Source organism: Callospermophilus lateralis, unplaced genomic scaffold (genome assembly GCF_048772815.1).
Source record: "Callospermophilus lateralis isolate mCalLat2 unplaced genomic scaffold, mCalLat2.hap1 Scaffold_6038, whole genome shotgun sequence".
Classification (NCBI taxonomy): Eukaryota; Metazoa; Chordata; class Mammalia; order Rodentia; family Sciuridae; genus Callospermophilus; species Callospermophilus lateralis.
The window spans coordinates 130,001-150,338 of record NW_027514599.1 but is presented as its reverse complement, the minus strand read 5'-3'; the positions used below and the strand labels follow the sequence as shown (position 1 = coordinate 150,338).

The 20,338-nt window shown below is 67.1% G+C and overlaps 7 non-coding genes across 7 annotated transcripts; all 7 read right to left on the bottom strand.

Annotated features, from left to right (window-relative positions):
- Nucleotides 1-2,021: 2,021 nt before the first annotated feature.
- LOC143640740 (5S ribosomal RNA) lies at nucleotides 2,022-2,139 on the bottom strand. Its single transcript, XR_013155100.1, has one exon. It is a non-coding gene; the product is annotated as a 5S ribosomal RNA (ribosomal RNA).
- A 2,626-nt stretch (nucleotides 2,140-4,765) lies between these two features.
- LOC143640781 (5S ribosomal RNA) lies at nucleotides 4,766-4,884 on the bottom strand. The gene has a single exon (XR_013155141.1). It is a non-coding gene; the product is annotated as a 5S ribosomal RNA (ribosomal RNA).
- Nucleotides 4,885-7,518: 2,634 nt separating this feature from the next.
- LOC143640780 (5S ribosomal RNA) lies at nucleotides 7,519-7,637 on the bottom strand. Its single transcript, XR_013155140.1, has one exon. It is a non-coding gene; the product is annotated as a 5S ribosomal RNA (ribosomal RNA).
- Nucleotides 7,638-10,229: 2,592 nt separating this feature from the next.
- On the bottom strand, nucleotides 10,230-10,348 carry LOC143640779 (5S ribosomal RNA). Its single transcript, XR_013155139.1, has one exon. It is a non-coding gene; the product is annotated as a 5S ribosomal RNA (ribosomal RNA).
- Nucleotides 10,349-12,966: 2,618 nt separating this feature from the next.
- Nucleotides 12,967-13,085, bottom strand: LOC143640778 (5S ribosomal RNA). Its single transcript, XR_013155138.1, has one exon. It is a non-coding gene; the product is annotated as a 5S ribosomal RNA (ribosomal RNA).
- Nucleotides 13,086-15,698: 2,613 nt separating this feature from the next.
- Nucleotides 15,699-15,816, bottom strand: LOC143640739 (5S ribosomal RNA). The gene has a single exon (XR_013155099.1). It is a non-coding gene; the product is annotated as a 5S ribosomal RNA (ribosomal RNA).
- A 2,626-nt stretch (nucleotides 15,817-18,442) lies between these two features.
- On the bottom strand, nucleotides 18,443-18,561 carry LOC143640777 (5S ribosomal RNA). Its single transcript, XR_013155137.1, has one exon. It is a non-coding gene; the product is annotated as a 5S ribosomal RNA (ribosomal RNA).
- Between the last annotated feature and the right edge of the window lie 1,777 nt (nucleotides 18,562-20,338).

Below are 20,338 nucleotides of genomic sequence, written 5' to 3'. Positions count from 1 at the left end.
CCGGCCCCCCGCGCCCCCCACCGGACACCCCAGAGACCCTGACAGAGGCCCAGCGCCCCAGCTGGAAATGCAGTGGGACTGGGCAATGGCGAGCGGCCGGCCACACACAACACCTGTGCGGGGAGCCAACCTCAGGGAGGGCCCGAGGAGGAACACACGCAGGGACCCACAGACAACCGGGCAGCGGGTGGCGAGCCGGCTGTGGCCCGCTGGTTCCCAGTCAGTCAGTCAGTCAGTCAGTCACAGGGCCAGGCTCAGAAGTGCGCCGCTGGGGCGCGGGCCTCGCCCTGAGTTCCCCATCCACTCTGCTTTGTCCACTCTGCACAGCAGCGCTTGGCCGCCCCGCACCCCCACCGCCACCCCCACCCTACCCTACCTCACCCCCACCCCACCACACTCTACCCCACCCCCGAGTGACTCCCTTCGGACTGAGTGCCAAGGTCGGAGGGCTCTGCGCCTTGTTTGTACACCTCAAGGACCAGGACCTGTACAGCACCGCCCTGAGGAAGGGCACAGACCCCTCCGTCCATTTGTCCATGGGCTGTGCTCCCGGAAAGGACCGCCTGTGAAAGTAGCGTTCCGAGTCAAACCCCGTCAGAGCCCAGTCGACGGCCTCACCAGACCGGAAGCCCCCTCACCCGCAAGCCTTGCGGGGGGCGGGGGGGAGCAGCGGTTGCGGGGGGTCGCGCGCCCACCGGGCCTTCAGGCCCTGCCTCGCGGCCAGGCGTCTCCAGGTGGAGGGTTCGCCGCGAACAAAGGGGCCTCTGCCTCCCTGTCCCCACCGCCCGGCCTTGGCCTTCAGCTCCCCTCGGCACGTGGTCCTCCCCGGCAACCTCCTGGCCCCGAACCACTTGCCTGCTCCGAAGGCTGCTTCCTCCTCTTCTCGGAGCACCTGCCCTCCTTTGACATCTGCTCTCTTGCTTGGCTCCCAGCGCAGCCTCCTAAGACCCTGTGGCCTCCTGGGCCTTCTCTCAGCCTCTGCCCTGCACACACCCTGAAGACGTGCACTCACTTCAAGGGGGATGTGGGAATCCACTCTTACATCCACGGGAAGTTAGATGGGAGATGAGAGAACCTGTGACCGCCCAGTCTCGAGGCTGCCATGGACTGGGTGACTTGCAGCCCAGAGTGAGGTGGCTGGGGTGGGAGGGGGGAAGAGAGGAGTGAGTGTGTGTCTGTGTGTGTGTGTTTGTGAGAGAGAGAGAGAGAGAGAGAGAGAGAGCGAGAGAGACAGGGTGACAGACAGAAGGGCCAAGGAAAGAGACACACTGAGTGGGAGATGGAGACAGGAGGCCTCCTCACAGGCCAGTAGAGTCACAAAGGTGAAGGAGAGATGGATGAGCAGAGAGATAGACAGAAAGACATCTGCTTCCAGAGTGTGTGTGTGTGTGTGTGTGTGTGTGAGAGAGAGAGAGAGAGAGAGAGAGAGAGAGACAGAGATAGAGAGAGAGAGAGAGAAAGAGAGAGAGATGGGTGAAGAGACAGACTCAGGGCTGGGACCCTCAGGAGGAAGGCGTTGGGAAGGGAGGCAGAGTTGCCAAGGGACGGACCTAGGGAGAGACGCTGGATGGACTCTCTCACTCCCAGGACCTGGGTGGCCACGCTCTGCTGGTGTGGCAAGAACGGGTGGGGAGCGGCCCCTGCGGGTGGGCCCTGTGTTCTGGGGAAAAGCAGGTGTGCGCCTCCCCACCCCCCATCCGGGAGTGTGAGTGGTGGGGGGGGGTGGGGGTCGGTCAGGGTGCACAGGACTGGTCGAGGCCTGGACCAGGCTCGGCTCCGCCGGGTCGCCTGGAGTGTCCTAGCGTCCCTGGAGAGAGCCAGGCCAGTGTGGCTCACTGCAGGCGCTGGGCGCTGGGCGCCGGAGGCGAGGCGGGAGGCCAGCCGCAGGCCTGAAGGGACACCGGGAGCCCAGGGCTGCCCCTGCGCCCTACCCGCGCGGGCCCGGGGGTCACGGCCTGAGGCGGTCACGGACACTGTTTCCGGGCCACGCAAGAAAAGTGCGTGTGGGAAGGGGGCGCAAAAGCCTACAGCACCCGGTATTCCCAGGCGGTCTCCCATCCAAGTACTAACCAGGCCCGACCCTGCTTAGCTTCCAGATCAGACGAGATCGGGCGCGTTCAGGGTGGTATGGCCGTAGACGGCGGAGGCTGCCCCGGAACGCCTCAAGAGCCTGCGCCGGCTTCCACCCTTCAGCCCAGGGGCAGGGGAGGGCAGGGGAGGGCAGGGCAGCGGTGGAGGGGGCCAACACAGCGGGTGTTCCCAGGGGGCCTCCCTCGCCCCGCCCCAGCACTGCCCAGCGCTCCTCAACTCAACTCCAGGCTGGCTTTCTCGCTCCGACCTGACTCGGTCCCCGCGGCGGCGCGGGGGTCCTGGGAGACTGGCCGGCTCTCCCTCTCGGGTCCTCGGCCGGGCCGGATCGGGTCGGGGTGGAGTGGGCTAGGCGGGGCTGACAGGGGCTGAGTCCCGCCTCCACCTCTGCCCCTGGGCACCTGGCTCCACCTACCGGGAGCCCCGCCCCGGCCTGGCCTGGCCTCTGCCCCTCCTCGCCGAGCCCCAAGACCCCCGACCCCCGGGCACCCGGCACCCGCACCGCCACCCCACCCAGCCCTTCGCCTGGCCGAGAATCCCCAGAGAATCCCCAGCTGCCGCCGCCCGCGCTACCCTAGCCTAGCCTAGCCGAGCAGAGCCGAGCCGGGCGCCCAGAGAGCCAGGGGCGAAGACGGGAGCAGACACCCCGGCCCCCCGCGCCCCCCACCGGACACCCCAGAGACCCTGACAGAGGCCCAGCGCCCCAGCTGGAAATGCAGTGGGACTGGGCAATGGCGAGCGGCCGGCCACACACAACACCTGTGCGGGGAGCCAACCTCAGGGAGGGCCCGAGGAGGAACACACGCAGGGACCCACAGACAACCGGGCAGCGGGTGGCGAGCCGGCTGTGGCCCGCTGGTTCCCAGTCAGTCAGTCAGTCAGTCAGTCACAGGGCCAGGCTCAGAAGTGCGCCGCTGGGGCGCGGGCCTCGCCCTGAGTTCCCCATCCACTCTGCTTTGTCCACTCTGCACAGCAGCGCTTGGCCGCCCCGCACCCCCACCGCCACCCCCACCCTACCCTACCTCACCCCCACCCCACCACACTCTACCCCACCCCCGAGTGACTCCCTTCGGACTGAGTGCCAAGGTCGGAGGGCTCTGCGCCTTGTTTGTACACCTCAAGGACCAGGACCTGTACAGCACCGCCCTGAGGAAGGGCACAGACCCCTCCGTCCATTTGTCCATGGGCTGTGCTCCCGGAAAGGACCGCCTGTGAAAGTAGCGTTCCGAGTCAAACCCCGTCAGAGCCCAGTCGACGGCCTCACCAGACCGGAAGCCCCCTCACCCGCAAGCCTTGCGGGGGGCGGGGGGGAGCAGCGGTTGCGGGGGGTCGCGCGCCCACCGGGCCTTCAGGCCCTGCCTCGCGGCCAGGCGTCTCCAGGTGGAGGGTTCGCCGCGAACAAAGGGGCCTCTGCCTCCCTGTCCCCACCGCCCGGCCTTGGCCTTCAGCTCCCCTCGGCACGTGGTCCTCCCCGGCAACCTCCTGGCCCCGAACCACTTGCCTGCTCCGAAGGCTGCTTCCTCCTCTTCTCGGAGCACCTGCCCTCCTTTGACATCTGCTCTCTTGCTTGGCTCCCAGCGCAGCCTCCTAAGACCCTGTGGCCTCCTGGGCCTTCTCTCAGCCTCTGCCCTGCACACACCCTGAAGACGTGCACTCACTTCAAGGGGGATGTGGGAATCCACTCTTACATCCACGGGAAGTTAGATGGGAGATGAGAGAACCTGTGACCGCCCAGTCTCGAGGCTGCCATGGACTGGGTGACTTGCAGCCCAGAGTGAGGTGGCTGGGGTGGGAGGGGGGAAGAGAGGAGTGAGTGTGTGTCTGTGTGTGTGTGTTTGTGAGAGAGAGAGAAAGAGAGAGAGAGAGAGAGAGCGAGAGAGACAGGGTGACAGACAGAAGGGCCAAGGAAAGAGACACACTGAGTGGGAGATGGAGACAGGAGGCCTCCTCACAGGCCAGTAGAGTCACAAAGGTGAAGGAGAGATGGATGAGCAGAGAGATAGACAGAAAGACATCTGCTTCCAGAGTGTGTGTGTGTGTGTGTGTGTGTGAGAGAGAGAGAGAGAGAGAGAGAGACAGAGATAGAGAGAGAGAGAGAGAAAGAGAGAGAGATGGGTGAAGAGACAGACTCAGGGCTGGGACCCTCAGGAGGAAGGCGTTGGGAAGGGAGGCAGAGTTGCCAAGGGACGGACCTAGGGAGAGACGCTGGATGGACTCTCTCACTCCCAGGACCTGGGTGGCCACGCTCTGCTGGTGTGGCAAGAACGGGTGGGGAGCGGCCCCTGCGGGTGGGCCCTGTGTTCTGGGGAAAAGCAGGTGTGCGCCTCCCCACCCCCCATCCGGGAGTGTGAGTGGTGGGGGGGGGTGGGGGTCGGTCAGGGTGCACAGGACTGGTCGAGGCCTGGACCAGGCTCTGCTCCGCCGGGTCGCCTGGAGTGTCCTAGCGTCCCTGGAGAGAGCCAGGCCAGTGTGCCTCACTGCAGGCGCTGGGCGCTGGGCGCCGGAGGCGAGGCGGGAGGCGGGAGGCGGGAGGCCAGCTGCAGGCCTGAAGGGACACCAGGAGCCCAGGGCTGCCCCTGCGCCCTACCCCCGCGGGCCCGGGGGTCACGGCCTGAGGCGGTCACGGACACTGTTTCCGGGCCACGCAAGAAAAGTGCGTGTGGGAAGGGGGCGCAAAAGCCTACAGCACCCGGTATTCCCAGGCGGTCTCCCATCCAAGTACTAACCAGGCCCGACCCTGCTTAGCTTCCGAGATCAGACGAGATCGGGCGCGTTCAGGGTGGTATGGCCGTAGACGGCGGAGGCTGCCCCGGAACGCCTCAAGAGCCTGCGCCGGCTTCCACCCTTCAGCCCAGGGGCAGGGGAGGGCAGGGGAGGGCAGGGCAGCGGTGGAGGGGGCCAACACAGCGGGTGTTCCCAGGGGGCCTCCCTCGCCCCGCCCCAGCACTGCCCAGCGCTCCTCAACTCAACTCCAGGCTGGCTTTCTCGCTCCGACCTGACTCGGTCCCCGCGGCGGCGCGGGGGTCCTGGGAGACTGGCCGGCTCTCCCTCTCGGGTCCTCGGCCGGGCCGGATCGGGTCGAGGTGGAGTGGGCTAGGCGGGGCTGACAGGGGCTGAGTCCCGCCTCCACCTCTGCCCCTGGGCACCTGGCTCCACCTACCGGGAGCCCCGCCCCGGCCTGGCCTGGCCTCTGCCCCTCCTCGCCGAGCCCCAAGACCCCCGACCCCCGGGCACCCGGCACCCGCACCGCCACCCCACCCAGCCCTTCGCCTGGCCGAGAATCCCCAGAGAATCCCCAGCTGCCGCCGCCCGCGCTACCCTAGCCTAGCCTAGCCGAGCAGAGCCGAGCCGGGCGCCCAGAGAGCCAGGGGCGAAGACGGGAGCAGACACCCCGGCCCCCCGCGCCCCCCACCGGACACCCCAGAGACCCTGACAGAGGCCCAGCGCCCCAGCTGGAAATGCAGTGGGACTGGGCAATGGCGAGCGGCCGGCCACACACAACACCTGTGCGGGGAGCCAACCTCAGGGAGGGCCCGAGGAGGAACACACGCAGGGACCCACAGACAACCGGGCAGCGGGTGGCGAGCCGGCTGTGGCCCGCTGGTTCCCAGTCAGTCAGTCAGTCAGTCAGTCACAGGGCCAGGCTCAGAAGTGCGCCGCTGGGGCGCGGGCCTCGCCCTGAGTTCCCCATCCACTCTGCTTTGTCCACTCTGCACAGCAGCGCTTGGCCGCCCCGCACCCCCACCGCCACCCCCACCCTACCCTACCTCACCCCCACCCCACCACACTCTACCCCACCCCCGAGTGACTCCCTTCGGACTGAGTGCCAAGGTCGGAGGGCTCTGCGCCTTGTTTGTACACCTCAAGGACCAGGACCTGTACAGCACCGCCCTGAGGAAGGGCACAGACCCCTCCGTCCATTTGTCCATGGGCTGTGCTCCCGGAAAGGACCGCCTGTGAAAGTAGCGTTCCGAGTCAAACCCCGTCAGAGCCCAGTCGACGGCCTCACCAGACCGGAAGCCCCCTCACCCGCAAGCCTTGCGGGGGGCGGGGGGGAGCAGCGGTTGCGGGGGGTCGCGCGCCCACCGGGCCTTCAGGCCCTGCCTCGCGGCCAGGCGTCTCCAGGTGGAGGGTTCGCCGCGAACAAAGGGGCCTCTGCCTCCCTGTCCCCACCGCCCGGCCTTGGCCTTCAGCTCCCCTCGGCACGTGGTCCTCCCCGGCAACCTCCTGGCCCCGAACCACTTGCCTGCTCCGAAGGCTGCTTCCTCCTCTTCTCGGAGCACCTGCCCTCCTTTGACATCTGCTCTCTTGCTTGGCTCCCAGCGCAGCCTCCTAAGACCCTGTGGCCTCCTGGGCCTTCTCTCAGCCTCTGCCCTGCACACACCCTGAAGACGTGCACTCACTTCAAGGGGGATGTGGGAATCCACTCTTACATCCACGGGAAGTTAGATGGGAGATGAGAGAACCTGTGACCGCCCAGTCTCGAGGCTGCCATGGACTGGGTGACTTGCAGCCCAGAGTGAGGTGGCTGGGGTGGGAGGGGGGAAGAGAGGAGTGAGTGTGTGTCTGTGTGTGTGTGTTTGTGAGAGAGAGAGAGAGAGAGAGAGAGAGAGAGAGAGAGAGCGCGAGAGAGACAGGGTGACAGACAGAAGGGCCAAGGAAAGAGACACACTGAGTGGGAGATGGAGACAGGAGGCCTCCTCACAGGCCAGTAGAGTCACAAAGGTGAAGGAGAGATGGATGAGCAGAGAGATAGACAGAAAGACATCTGCTTCCAGAGTGTGTGTGTGTGTGTGTGTGTGTGTGAGAGAGAGAGAGAGAGAGAGAGACAGAGATAGAGAGAGAGAGAGAGAAAGAGAGAGAGATGGGTGAAGAGACAGACTCAGGGCTGGGACCCTCAGGAGGAAGGCGTTGGGAAGGGAGGCAGAGTTGCCAAGGGACGGACCTAGGGAGAGACGCTGGATGGACTCTCTCACTCCCAGGACCTGGGTGGCCACGCTCTGCTGGTGTGGCAAGAACGGGTGGGGAGCGGCCCCTGCGGGTGGGCCCTGTGTTCTGGGGAAAAGCAGGTGTGCGCCTCCCCACCCCCCATCCGGGAGTGTGAGTGGTGGGGGGGGGTGGGGGTCGGTCAGGGTGCACAGGACTGGTCGAGGCCTGGACCAGGCTCGGCTCCGCCGGGTCGCCTGGAGTGTCCTAGCGTCCCTGGAGAGAGCCAGGCCAGTGTGGCTCACTGCAGGCGCTGGGCGCTGGGCGCCGGAGGCGAGGCGGGAGGCGGGAGGCGGGAGGCCAGCCGCAGGCCTGAAGGGACACCGGGAGCCCAGGGCTGCCCCTGCGCCCTACCCCGGCGGGCCCGGGGGTCACGGCCTGAGGCGGTCACGGACACTGTTTCCGGGCCACGCAAGAAAAGTGCGTGTGGGAAGGGGGCGCAAAAGCCTACAGCACCCGGTATTCCCAGGCGGTCTCCCATCCAAGTACTAACCAGGCCCGACCCTGCTTAGCTTCCGAGATCAGACGAGATCGGGCGCGTTCAGGGTGGTATGGCCGTAGACGGCAGAGGCTGCCCCGGAACGCCTCAAGAGCCTGCACCGGCTTCCACCCTTCAGCCCAGGGGCAGGCAGCGGTGGAGGGGGCCAACACAGCGGGTGTTCCCAGGGGGCCTCCCTCGCCCCGCCCCAGCACTGCCCAGCGCTCCTCAACTCAACTCCAGGCTGGCTTTCTCGCTCCGACCTGACTCGGTCCCCGCGGCGGCGCGGGGGTCCTGGGAGACTGGCCGGCTCTCCCTCTCGGGTCCTTGGCGGGGCCGGATCGGGTCGGGGTGGAGTGGGCTAGGCGGGGCTGACAGGGGCTGAGTCCCGCCTCCACCTCTGCCCCTGGGCACCTGGCTCCACCTACCGGGAGCCCCGCCCCGGCCTGGCCTGGCCTCTGCCCCTCCTCGCCGAGCCCCACGACCCCCGACCCCCGGGCACCCGGCACCCGCACCGCCACCCCACCCAGCCCTTCGCCTGCCGAGAATCCCCAGAGAATCCCCAGCTGCCGCCGCCCGCGCTACCCTAGCCTAGCCTAGCCGAGCAGAGCCGAGCCGGGCGCCCAGAGAGCCAGGGGCGAAGACGGGAGCAGACACCCCGGCCCCCCGCGCCCCCCACCGGACACCCCAGAGACCCTGACAGAGGCCCAGCGCCCCAGCTGGAAATGCAGTGGGACTGGGCAATGGCGAGCGGCCGGCCACACACAACACCTGTGCGGGGAGCCAACCTCAGGGAGGGCCCGAGGAGGAACACACGCAGGGACCCACAGACAACCGGGCAGCGGGTGGCGAGCCGGCTGTGGCCCGCTGGTTCCCAGTCAGTCAGTCAGTCAGTCAGTCACAGGGCCAGGCTCAGAAGTGCGCCGCTGGGGCGCGGGCCTCGCCCTGAGTTCCCCATCCACTCTGCTTTGTCCACTCTGCACAGCAGCGCTTGGCCGCCCCGCACCCCCACCGCCACCCCCACCCTACCCTACCTCACCCCCACCCCACCACACTCTACCCCACCCCCGAGTGACTCCCTTCGGACTGAGTGCCAAGGTCGGAGGGCTCTGCGCCTTGTTTGTACACCTCAAGGACCAGGACCTGTACAGCACCGCCCTGAGGAAGGGCACAGACCCCTCCGTCCATTTGTCCATGGGCTGTGCTCCCGGAAAGGACCGCCTGTGAAAGTAGCGTTCCGAGTCAAACCCCGTCAGAGCCCAGTCGACGGCCTCACCAGACCGGAAGCCCCCTCACCCGCAAGCCTTGCGGGGGGCGGGGGGGAGCAGCGGTTGCGGGGGGTCGCGCGCCCACCGGGCCTTCAGGCCCTGCCTCGCGGCCAGGCGTCTCCAGGTGGAGGGTTCGCCGCGAACAAAGGGGCCTCTGCCTCCCTGTCCCCACCGCCCGGCCTTGGCCTTCAGCTCCCCTCGGCACGTGGTCCTCCCCGGCAACCTCCTGGCCCCGAACCACTTGCCTGCTCCGAAGGCTGCTTCCTCCTCTTCTCGGAGCACCTGCCCTCCTTTGACATCTGCTCTCTTGCTTGGCTCCCAGCGCAGCCTCCTAAGACCCTGTGGCCTCCTGGGCCTTCTCTCAGCCTCTGCCCTGCACACACCCTGAAGACGTGCACTCACTTCAAGGGGGATGTGGGAATCCACTCTTACATCCACGGGAAGTTAGATGGGAGATGAGAGAACCTGTGACCGCCCAGTCTCGAGGCTGCCATGGACTGGGTGACTTGCAGCCCAGAGTGAGGTGGCTGGGGTGGGAGGGGGGAAGAGAGGAGTGAGTGTGTGTCTGTGTGTGTGTGTTTGTGAGAGAGAGAGAGAGAGAGAGAGAGAGAGAGAGCGAGAGAGACAGGGTGACAGACAGAAGGGCCAAGGAAAGAGACACACTGAGTGGGAGATGGAGACAGGAGGCCTCCTCACAGGCCAGTAGAGTCACAAAGGTGAAGGAGAGATGGATGAGCAGAGAGATAGACAGAAAGACATCTGCTTCCAGAGTGTGTGTGTGTGTGTGTGTGTGTGTGAGAGAGAGAGAGAGAGAGAGAGAGAGAGACAGAGATAGAGAGAGAGAGAGAGAAAGAGAGAGAGATGGGTGAAGAGACAGACTCAGGGCTGGGACCCTCAGGAGGAAGGCGTTGGGAAGGGAGGCAGAGTTGCCAAGGGACGGACCTAGGGAGAGACGCTGGATGGACTCTCTCACTCCCAGGACCTGGGTGGCCACGCTCTGCTGGTGTGGCAAGAACGGGTGGGGAGCGGCCCCTGCGGGTGGGCCCTGTGTTCTGGGGAAAAGCAGGTGTGCGCCTCCCCACCCCCCATCCGGGAGTGTGAGTGGTGGGGGGGGGTGGGGGTCGGTCAGGGTGCACAGGACTGGTGGAGGCCTGGACCAGGCTCGGCTCCGCCGGGTCGCCTGGAGTGTCCTAGCGTCCCTGGAGAGAGCCAGGCCAGTGTGGCTCACTGCAGGCGCTGGGCGCTGGGCGCCGGAAGGCGGGAGGCCAGCCGCAGGCCTGAAGGGACACCGGGAGCCCAGGGCTGCCCCTGCGCCCTACCCCCGCGGGCCCGGGGGTCACGGCCTGAGGCGGTCACGGACACTGTTTCCGGGCCTCGCAAGAAAAGTGCGTGTGGGAAGGGGGCGCAAAAGCCTACAGCACCCGGTATTCCCAGGCGGTCTCCCATCCAAGTACTAACCAGGCCCGACCCTGCTTAGCTTCCGAGATCAGACGAGATCGGGCGCGTTCAGGGTGGTATGGCCGTAGACGGCGGAGGCTGCCCCGGAACGCCTCAAGAGCCTGCGCCGGCTTCCACCCTTCAGCCCAGGGGCAGGGGAGGGCAGGGGAGGGCAGGGCAGCGGTGGAGGGGGCCAACACAGCGGGTGTTCCCAGGGGGCCTCCCTCGCCCCGCCCCAGCACTGCCCAGCGCTCCTCAACTCAACTCCAGGCTGGCTTTCTCGCTCCGACCTGACTCGGTCCCCGCGGCGGCGCGGGGGTCCTGGGAGACTGGCCGGCTCTCCCTCTCGGGTCCTCGGCCGGGCCGGATCGGGTCGGGGTGGAGTGGGCTAGGCGGGGCTGACAGGGGCTGAGTCCCGCCTCCACCTCTGCCCCTGGGCACCTGGCTCCACCTACCGGGAGCCCCGCCCCGGCCTGGCCTGGCCTCTGCCCCTCCTCGCCGAGCCCCAAGACCCCCGACCCCCGGGCACCCGGCACCCGCACCGCCACCCCACCCAGCCCTTCGCCTGGCCGAGAATCCCCAGAGAATCCCCAGCTGCCGCCGCCCGCGCTACCCTAGCCTAGCCTAGCCGAGCAGAGCCGAGCCGGGCGCCCAGAGAGCCAGGGGCGAAGACGGGAGCAGACACCCCGGCCCCCCGCGCCCCCCACCGGACACCCCAGAGACCCTGACAGAGGCCCAGCGCCCCAGCTGGAAATGCAGTGGGACTGGGCAATGGCGAGCGGCCGGCCACACACAACACCTGTGCGGGGAGCCAACCTCAGGGAGGGCCCGAGGAGGAACACACGCAGGGACCCACAGACAACCGGGCAGCGGGTGGCGAGCCGGCTGTGGCCCGCTGGTTCCCAGTCAGTCAGTCAGTCAGTCAGTCACAGGGCCAGGCTCAGAAGTGCGCCGCTGGGGCGCGGGCCTCGCCCTGAGTTCCCCATCCACTCTGCTTTGTCCACTCTGCACAGCAGCGCTTGGCCGCCCCGCACCCCCACCGCCACCCCCACCCTACCCTACCTCACCCCCACCCCACCACACTCTACCCCACCCCCGAGTGACTCCCTTCGGACTGAGTGCCAAGGTCGGAGGGCTCTGCGCCTTGTTTGTACACCTCAAGGACCAGGACCTGTACAGCACCGCCCTGAGGAAGGGCACAGACCCCTCCGTCCATTTGTCCATGGGCTGTGCTCCCGGAAAGGACCGCCTGTGAAAGTAGCGTTCCGAGTCAAACCCCGTCAGAGCCCAGTCGACGGCCTCACCAGACCGGAAGCCCCCTCACCCGCAAGCCTTGCGGGGGGCGGGGGGGAGCAGCGGTTGCGGGGGGTCGCGCGCCCACCGGGCCTTCAGGCCCTGCCTCGCGGCCAGGCGTCTCCAGGTGGAGGGTTCGCCGCGAACAAAGGGGCCTCTGCCTCCCTGTCCCCACCGCCCGGCCTTGGCCTTCAGCTCCCCTCGGCACGTGGTCCTCCCCGGCAACCTCCTGGCCCCGAACCACTTGCCTGCTCCGAAGGCTGCTTCCTCCTCTTCTCGGAGCACCTGCCCTCCTTTGACATCTGCTCTCTTGCTTGGCTCCCAGCGCAGCCTCCTAAGACCCTGTGGCCTCCTGGGCCTTCTCTCAGCCTCTGCCCTGCACACACCCTGAAGACGTGCACTCACTTCAAGGGGGATGTGGGAATCCACTCTTACATCCACGGGAAGTTAGATGGGAGATGAGAGAACCTGTGACCGCCCAGTCTCGAGGCTGCCATGGACTGGGTGACTTGCAGCCCAGAGTGAGGTGGCTGGGGTGGGAGGGGGGAAGAGAGGAGTGAGTGTGTGTCTGTGTGTGTGTGTTTGTGAGAGAGAGAGAGAGAGAGAGAGAGAGAGAGAGCGCGAGAGAGACAGGGTGACAGACAGAAGGGCCAAGGAAAGAGACACACTGAGTGGGAGATGGAGACAGGAGGCCTCCTCACAGGCCAGTAGAGTCACAAAGGTGAAGGAGAGATGGATGAGCAGAGAGATAGACAGAAAGACATCTGCTTCCAGAGTGTGTGTGTGTGTGTGTGTGTGTGTGAGAGAGAGAGAGAGAGAGAGAGAGAGAGAGACAGAGATAGAGAGAGAGAGAGAGAAAGAGAGAGAGATGGGTGAAGAGACAGACTCAGGGCTGGGACCCTCAGGAGGAAGGCATTGGGAAGGGAGGCAGAGTTGCCAAGGGACGGACCTAGGGAGAGACGCTGGATGGACTCTCTCACTCCCAGGACCTGGGTGGCCACGCTCTGCTGGTGTGGCAAGAACGGGTGGGGAGCGGCCCCTGCGGGTGGGCCCTGTGTTCTGGGGAAAAGCAGGTGTGCGCCTCCCCACCCCCCATCCGGGAGTGTGAGTGGTGGGGGGGGGTGGGGGTCGGTCAGGGTGCACAGGACTGGTCGAGGCCTGGACCAGGCTCGGCTCCGCCGGGTCGCCTGGAGTGTCCTAGCGTCCCTGGAGAGAGCCAGGCCAGTGTGGCTCACTGCAGGCGCTGGGCGCTGGGCGCCGGAAGGCGGGAGGCCAGCCGCAGGCCTGAAGGGACACCGGGAGCCCAGGGCTGCCCCTGCGCCCTACCCCCGCGGGCCCGGGGGTCACGGCCTGAGGCGGTCACGGACACTGTTTCCGGGCCACGCAAGAAAAGTGCGTGTGGGAAGGGGGCGCAAAAGCCTACAGCACCCGGTATTCCCAGGCGGTCTCCCATCCAAGTACTAACCAGGCCCGACCCTGCTTAGCTTCCGAGATCAGACGAGATCGGGCGCGTTCAGGGTGGTATGGCCGTAGACGGCAGAGGCTGCCCCGGAACGCCTCAAGAGCCTGCACCGGCTTCCACCCTTCAGCCCAGGGGCAGGGGAGGGCAGGGGAGGGCAGGGCAGCGGTGGAGGGGGCCAACACAGCGGGTGTTCCCAGGGGGCCTCCCTCGCCCCGCCCCAGCACTGCCCAGCGCTCCTCAACTCAACTCCAGGCTGGCTTTCTCGCTCCGACCTGACTCGGTCCCCGCGGCGGCGCGGGGGTCCTGGGAGACTGGCCGGCTCTCCCTCTCGGGTCCTCGGCCGGGCCGGATCGGGTCGGGGTGGAGTGGGCTAGGCGGGGCTGACAGGGGCTGAGTCCCGCCTCCACCTCTGCCCCTGGGCACCTGGCTCCACCTACCGGGAGCCCCGCCCCGGCCTGGCCTGGCCTCTGCCCCTCCTCGCCGAGCCCCAAGACCCCCGACCCCCGGGCACCCGGCACCCGCACCGCCACCCCACCCAGCCCTTCGCCTGGCCGAGAATCCCCAGAGAATCCCCAGCTGCCGCCGCCCGCGCTACCCTAGCCTAGCCTAGCCGAGCAGAGCCGAGCCGGGCGCCCAGAGAGCCAGGGGCGAAGACGGGAGCAGACACCCCGGCCCCCCGCGCCCCCCACCGGACACCCCAGAGACCCTGACAGAGGCCCAGCGCCCCAGCTGGAAATGCAGTGGGACTGGGCAATGGCGAGCGGCCGGCCACACACAACACCTGTGCGGGGAGCCAACCTCAGGGAGGGCCCGAGGAGGAACACACGCAGGGACCCACAGACAACCGGGCAGCGGGTGGCGAGCCGGCTGTGGCCCGCTGCTTCCCAGTCAGTCAGTCAGTCAGTCAGTCACAGGGCCAGGCTCAGAAGTGCGCCGCTGGGGCGCGGGCCTCGCCCTGAGTTCCCCATCCACTCTGCTTTGTCCACTCTGCACAGCAGCGCTTGGCCGCCCCGCACCCCCACCGCCACCCCCACCCTACCCTACCTCACCCCCACCCCACCACACTCTACCCCACCCCCGAGTGACTCCCTTCGGACTGAGTGCCAAGGTCGGAGGGCTCTGCGCCTTGTTTGTACACCTCAAGGACCAGGACCTGTACAGCACCGCCCTGAGGAAGGGCACAGACCCCTCCGTCCATTTGTCCATGGGCTGTGCTCCCGGAAAGGACCGCCTGTGAAAGTAGCGTTCCGAGTCAAACCCCGTCAGAGCCCAGTCGACGGCCTCACCAGACCGGAAGCCCCCTCACCCGCAAGCCTTGCGGGGGGCGGGGGGGAGCAGCGGTTGCGGGGGGTCGCGCGCCCACCGGGCCTTCAGGCCCTGCCTCGCGGCCAGGCGTCTCCAGGTGGAGGGTTCGCCGCGAACAAAGGGGCCTCTGCCTCCCTGTCCCCACCGCCCGGCCTTGGCCTTCAGCTCCCCTCGGCACGTGGTCCTCCCCGGCAACCTCCTGGCCCCGAACCACTTGCCTGCTCCGAAGGCTGCTTCCTCCTCTTCTCGGAGCACCTGCCCTCCTTTGACATCTGCTCTCTTGCTTGGCTCCCAGCGCAGCCTCCTAAGACCCTGTGGCCTCCTGGGCCTTCTCTCAGCCTCTGCCCTGCACACACCCTGAAGACGTGCACTCACTTCAAGGGGGATGTGGGAATCCACTCTTACATCCACGGGAAGTTAGATGGGAGATGAGAGAACCTGTGACCGCCCAGTCTCGAGGCTGCCATGGACTGGGTGACTTGCAGCCCAGAGTGAGGTGGCTGGGGTGGGAGGGGGGAAGAGAGGAGTGAGTGTGTGTCTGTGTGTGTGTGTTTGTGAGAGAGAGAGAAAGAGAGAGAGAGAGAGAGAGCGAGAGAGACAGGGTGACAGACAGAAGGGCCAAGGAAAGAGACACACTGAGTGGGAGATGGAGACAGGAGGCCTCCTCACAGGCCAGTAGAGTCACAAAGGTGAAGGAGAGATGGATGAGCAGAGAGATAGACAGAAAGACATCTGCTTCCAGAGTGTGTGTGTGTGTGTGTGTGTGAGAGAGAGAGAGAGAGAGAGAGAGAGAGACAGAGATAGAGAGAGAGAGAGAGAAAGAGAGAGAGATGGGTGAAGAGACAGACTCAGGGCTGGGACCCTCAGGAGGAAGGCGTTGGGAAGGGAGGCAGAGTTGCCAAGGGACGGACCTAGGGAGAGACGCTGGATGGACTCTCTCACTCCCAGGACCTGGGTGGCCACGCTCTGCTGGTGTGGCAAGAACGGGTGGGGAGCGGCCCCTGCGGGTGGGCCCTGTGTTCTGGGGAAAAGCAGGTGTGCGCCTCCCCACCCCCCATCCGGGAGTGTGAGTGGTGGGGGGGGTGGGGGTCGGTCAGGGTGCACAGGACTGGTCGAGGCCTGGACCAGGCTCGGCTCCGCCGGGTCGCCTGGAGTGTCCTAGCGTCCCTGGAGAGAGCCAGGCCAGTGTGGCTCACTGCAGGCGCTGGGCGCTGGGCGCCGGAGGCGAGGCGGGAGGCCAGCCGCAGGCCTGAAGGGACACCGGGAGCCCAGGGCTGCCCCTGCGCCCTACCCGCGCGGGCCCGGGGGTCACGGCCTGAGGCGGTCACGGACACTGTTTCCGGGCCACGCAAGAAAAGTGCGTGTGGGAAGGGGGCGCAAAAGCCTACAGCACCCGGTATTCCCAGGCGGTCTCCCATCCAAGTACTAACCAGGCCCGACCCTGCTTAGCTTCCAGATCAGACGAGATCGGGCGCGTTCAGGGTGGTATGGCCGTAGACGGTGGAGGCTGCCCCGGAATGCCTCAAGAGCCTGCGCCGGCTTCCACCCTTCAGCCCAGGGGCAGGGGAGGGCAGGGGAGGGCAGGGCAGCGGTGGAGGGGGCCAACACAGCGGGTGTTCCCAGGGGGCCTCCCTCGCCCCGCCCCAGCACTGCCCAGCGCTCCTCAACTCAACTCCAGGCTGGCTTTCTCGCTCCGACCTGACTCGGTCCCCGCGGCGGCGCGGGGGTCCTGGGAGACTGGCCGGCTCTCCCTCTCGGGTCCTCGGCCGGGCCGGATCGGGTCGGGGTGGAGTGGGCTAGGCGGGGCTGACAGGGGCTGAGTCCCGCCTCCACCTCTGCCCCTGGGCACCTGGCTCCACCTACCGGGAGCCCCGCCCCGGCCTGGCCTGGCCTCTGCCCCTCCTCGCCGAGCCCCAAGACCCCCGACCCCCGGGCACCCGGCACCCGCACCGCCACCCCACCCAGCCCTTCGCCTGGCCGAGAATCCCCAGAGAATCCCCAGCTGCCGCCGCCCGCGCTACCCTAGCCTAGCCTAGCCGAGCAGAGCCGAGCCGGGCGCCCAGAGAGCCAGGGGCGAAGACGGGAGCAGACACCCCGGCCCCCCGCGCCCCCCACCGGACACCCCAGAGACCCTGACAGAGGCCCAGCGCCCCAGCTGGAAATGCAGTGGGACTGGGCAATGGCGAGCGGCCGGCCACACACAACACCTGTGCGGGGAGCCAACCTCAGGGAGGGCCCGAGGAGGAACACACGCAGGGACCCACAGACAACCGGGCAGCGGGTGGCGAGCCGGCTGTGGCCCGCTGGTTCCCAGTCAGTCAGTCAGTCAGTCAGTCACAGGGCCAGGCTCAGAAGTGCGCCGCTGGGGCGCGGGCCTCGCCCTGAGTTCCCCATCCACTCTGCTTTGTCCACTCTGCACAGCAGCGCTTGGCCGCCCCGCACCCCCACCGCCACCCCCACCCTACCCTACCTCACCCCCACCCCACCACACTCTACCCCACCCCCGAGTGACTCCCTTCGGACTGAGTGCCAAGGTCGGAGGGCTCTGCGCCTTGTTTGTACACCTCAAGGACCAGGACCTGTACAGCACCGCCCTGAGGAAGGGCACAGACCCCTCCGTCCATTTGTCCATGGGCTGTGCTCCCGGAAAGGACCGCCTGTGAAAGTAGCGTTCCGAGTCAAACCCCGTCAGAGCCCAGTCGACGGCCTCACCAGACCGGAAGCCCCCTCACCCGCAAGCCTTGCGGGGGGCGGGGGGGAGCAGCGGTTGCGGGGGGTCGCGCGCCCACCGGGCCTTCAGGCCCTGCCTCGCGGCCAGGCGTCTCCAGGTGGAGGGTTCGCCGCGAACAAAGGGGCCTCTGCCTCCCTGTCCCCACCGCCCGGCCTTGGCCTTCAGCTCCCCTCGGCACGTGGTCCTCCCCGGCAACCTCCTGGCCCCGAACCACTTGCCTGCTCCGAAGGCTGCTTCCTCCTCTTCTCGGAGCACCTGCCCTCCTTTGACATCTGCTCTCTTGCTTGGCTCCCAGCGCAGCCTCCTAAGACCCTGTGGCCTCCTGGGCCTTCTCTCAGCCTCTGCCCTGCACACACCCTGAAGACGTGCACTCACTTCAAGGGGGATGTGGGAATCCACTCTTACATCCACGGGAAGTTAGATGGGAGATGAGAGAACCTGTGACCGCCCAGTCTCGAGGCTGCCATGGACTGGGTGACTTGCAGCCCAGAGTGAGGTGGCTGGGGTGGGAGGGGGGAAGAGAGGAGTGAGTGTGTGTCTGTGTGTGTGTGTTTGTGAGAGAGAGAGAAAGAGAGAGAGAGAGAGAGAGCGAGAGAGACAGGGTGACAGACAGAAGGGCCAAGGAAAGAGACACACTGAGTGGGAGATGGAGACAGGAGGCCTCCTCACAGGCCAGTAGAGTCACAAAGGTGAAGGAGAGATGGATGAGCAGAGAGATAGACAGAAAGACATCTGCTTCCAGAGTGTGTGTGTGTGTGTGTGTGTGAGAGAGAGAGAGAGAGAGAGAGAGAGACAGAGATAGAGAGAGAGAGAGAGAAAGAGAGAGAGATGGGTGAAGAGACAGACTCAGGGCTGGGACCCTCAGGAGGAAGGCGTTGGGAAGGGAGGCAGAGTTGCCAAGGGACGGACCTAGGGAGAGACGCTGGATGGACTCTCTCACTCCCAGGACCTGGGTGGCCACGCTCTGCTGGTGTGGCAAGAACGGGTGGGGAGCGGACCCTGCGGGTGGGCCCTGTGTTCTGGGGAAAAGCAGGTGTGCGCCTCCCCACCCCCCATCCGGGAGTGTGAGTGGTGGGGGGGGGTGGGGGTCGGTCAGGGTGCACAGGACTGGTCGAGGCCTGGACCAGGCTCTGCTCCGCCGGGTCGCCTGGAGTGTCCTAGCGTCCCTGGAGAGAGCCAGGCCAGTGTGCCTCACTGCAGGCGCTGGGCGCTGGGCGCCGGAGGCGAGGCGGGAGGCGGGAGGCGGGAGGCCAGCTGCAGGCCTGAAGGGACACCAGGAGCCCAGGGCTGCCCCTGCGCCCTACCCCCGCGGGCCCGGGGGTCACGGCCTGAGGCGGTCACGGACACTGTTTCCGGGCCACGCAAGAAAAGTGCGTGTGGGAAGGGGGCGCAAAAGCCTACAGCACCCGGTATTCCCAGGCGGTCTCCCATCCAAGTACTAACCAGGCCCGACCCTGCTTAGCTTCCGAGATCAGACGAGATCGGGCGCGTTCAGGGTGGTATGGCCGTAGACGGCGGAGGCTGCCCCGGAACGCCTCAAGAGCCTGCGCCGGCTTCCACCCTTCAGCCCAGGGGCAGGGGAGGGCAGGGGAGGGCAGGGCAGCGGTGGAGGGGGCCAACACAGCGGGTGTTCCCAGGGGGCCTCCCTCGCCCCGCCCCAGCACTGCCCAGCGCTCCTCAACTCAACTCCAGGCTGGCTTTCTCGCTCCGACCTGACTCGGTCCCCGCGGCGGCGCGGGGGTCCTGGGAGACTGGCCGGCTCTCCCTCTCGGGTCCTCGGCCGGGCCGGATCGGGTCGAGGTGGAGTGGGCTAGGCGGGGCTGACAGGGGCTGAGTCCCGCCTCCACCTCTGCCCCTGGGCACCTGGCTCCACCTACCGGGAGCCCCGCCCCGGCCTGGCCTGGCCTCTGCCCCTCCTCGCCGAGCCCCAAGACCCCCGACCCCCGGGCACCCGGCACCCGCACCGCCACCCCACCCAGCCCTTCGCCTGGCCGAGAATCCCCAGAGAATCCCCAGCTGCCGCCGCCCGCGCTACCCTAGCCTAGCCTAGCCGAGCAGAGCCGAGCCGGGCGCCCAGAGAGCCAGGGGCGAAGACGGGAGCAGACACCCCGGCCCCCCGCGCCCCCCACCGGACACCCCAGAGACCCTGACAGAGGCCCAGCGCCCCAGCTGGAAATGCAGTGGGACTGGGCAATGGCGAGCGGCCGGCCACACACAACACCTGTGCGGGGAGCCAACCTCAGGGAGGGCCCGAGGAGGAACACACGCAGGGACCCACAGACAACCGGGCAGCGGGTGGCGAGCCGGCTGTGGCCCGCTGGTTCCCAGTCAGTCAGTCAGTCAGTCAGTCACAGGGCCAGGCTCAGAAGTGCGCCGCTGGGGCGCGGGCCTCGCCCTGAGTTCCCCATCCACTCTGCTTTGTCCACTCTGCACAGCAGCGCTTGGCCGCCCCGCACCCCCACCGCCACCCCCACCCTACCCTACCTCACCCCCACCCCACCACACTCTACCCCACCCCCGAGTGACTCCCTTCGGACTGAGTGCCAAGGTCGGAGGGCTCTGCGCCTTGTTTGTACACCTCAAGGACCAGGACCTGTACAGCACCGCCCTGAGGAAGGGCACAGACCCCTCCGTCCATTTGTCCATGGGCTGTGCTCCCGGAAAGGACCGCCTGTGAAAGTAGCGTTCCGAGTCAAACCCCGTCAGAGCCCAGTCGACGGCCTCACCAGACCGGAAGCCCCCTCACCCGCAAGCCTTGCGGGGGGCGGGGGGGAGCAGCGGTTGCGGGGGGTCGCGCGCCCACCGGGCCTTCAGGCCCTGCCTCGCGGCCAGGCGTCTCCAGGTGGAGGGTTCGCCGCGAACAAAGGGGCCTCTGCCTCCCTGTCCCCACCGCCCGGCCTTGGCCTTCAGCTCCCCTCGGCACGTGGTCCTCCCCGGCAACCTCCTGGCCCCGAACCACTTGCCTGCTCCGAAGGCTGCTTCCTCCTCTTCTCGGAGCACCTGCCCTCCTTTGACATCTGCTCTCTTGCTTGGCTCCCAGCGCAGCCTCCTAAGACCCTGTGGCCTCCTGGGCCTTCTCTCAGCCTCTGCCCTGCACACACCCTGAAGACGTGCACTCACTTCAAGGGGGATGTGGGAATCCACTCTTACATCCACGGGAAGTTAGATGGGAGATGAGAGAACCTGTGACCGCCCAGTCTCGAGGCTGCCATGGACTGGGTGACTTGCAGCCCAGAGTGAGGTGGCTGGGGTGGGAGGGGGGAAGAGAGGAGTGAGTGTGTGTCTGTGTG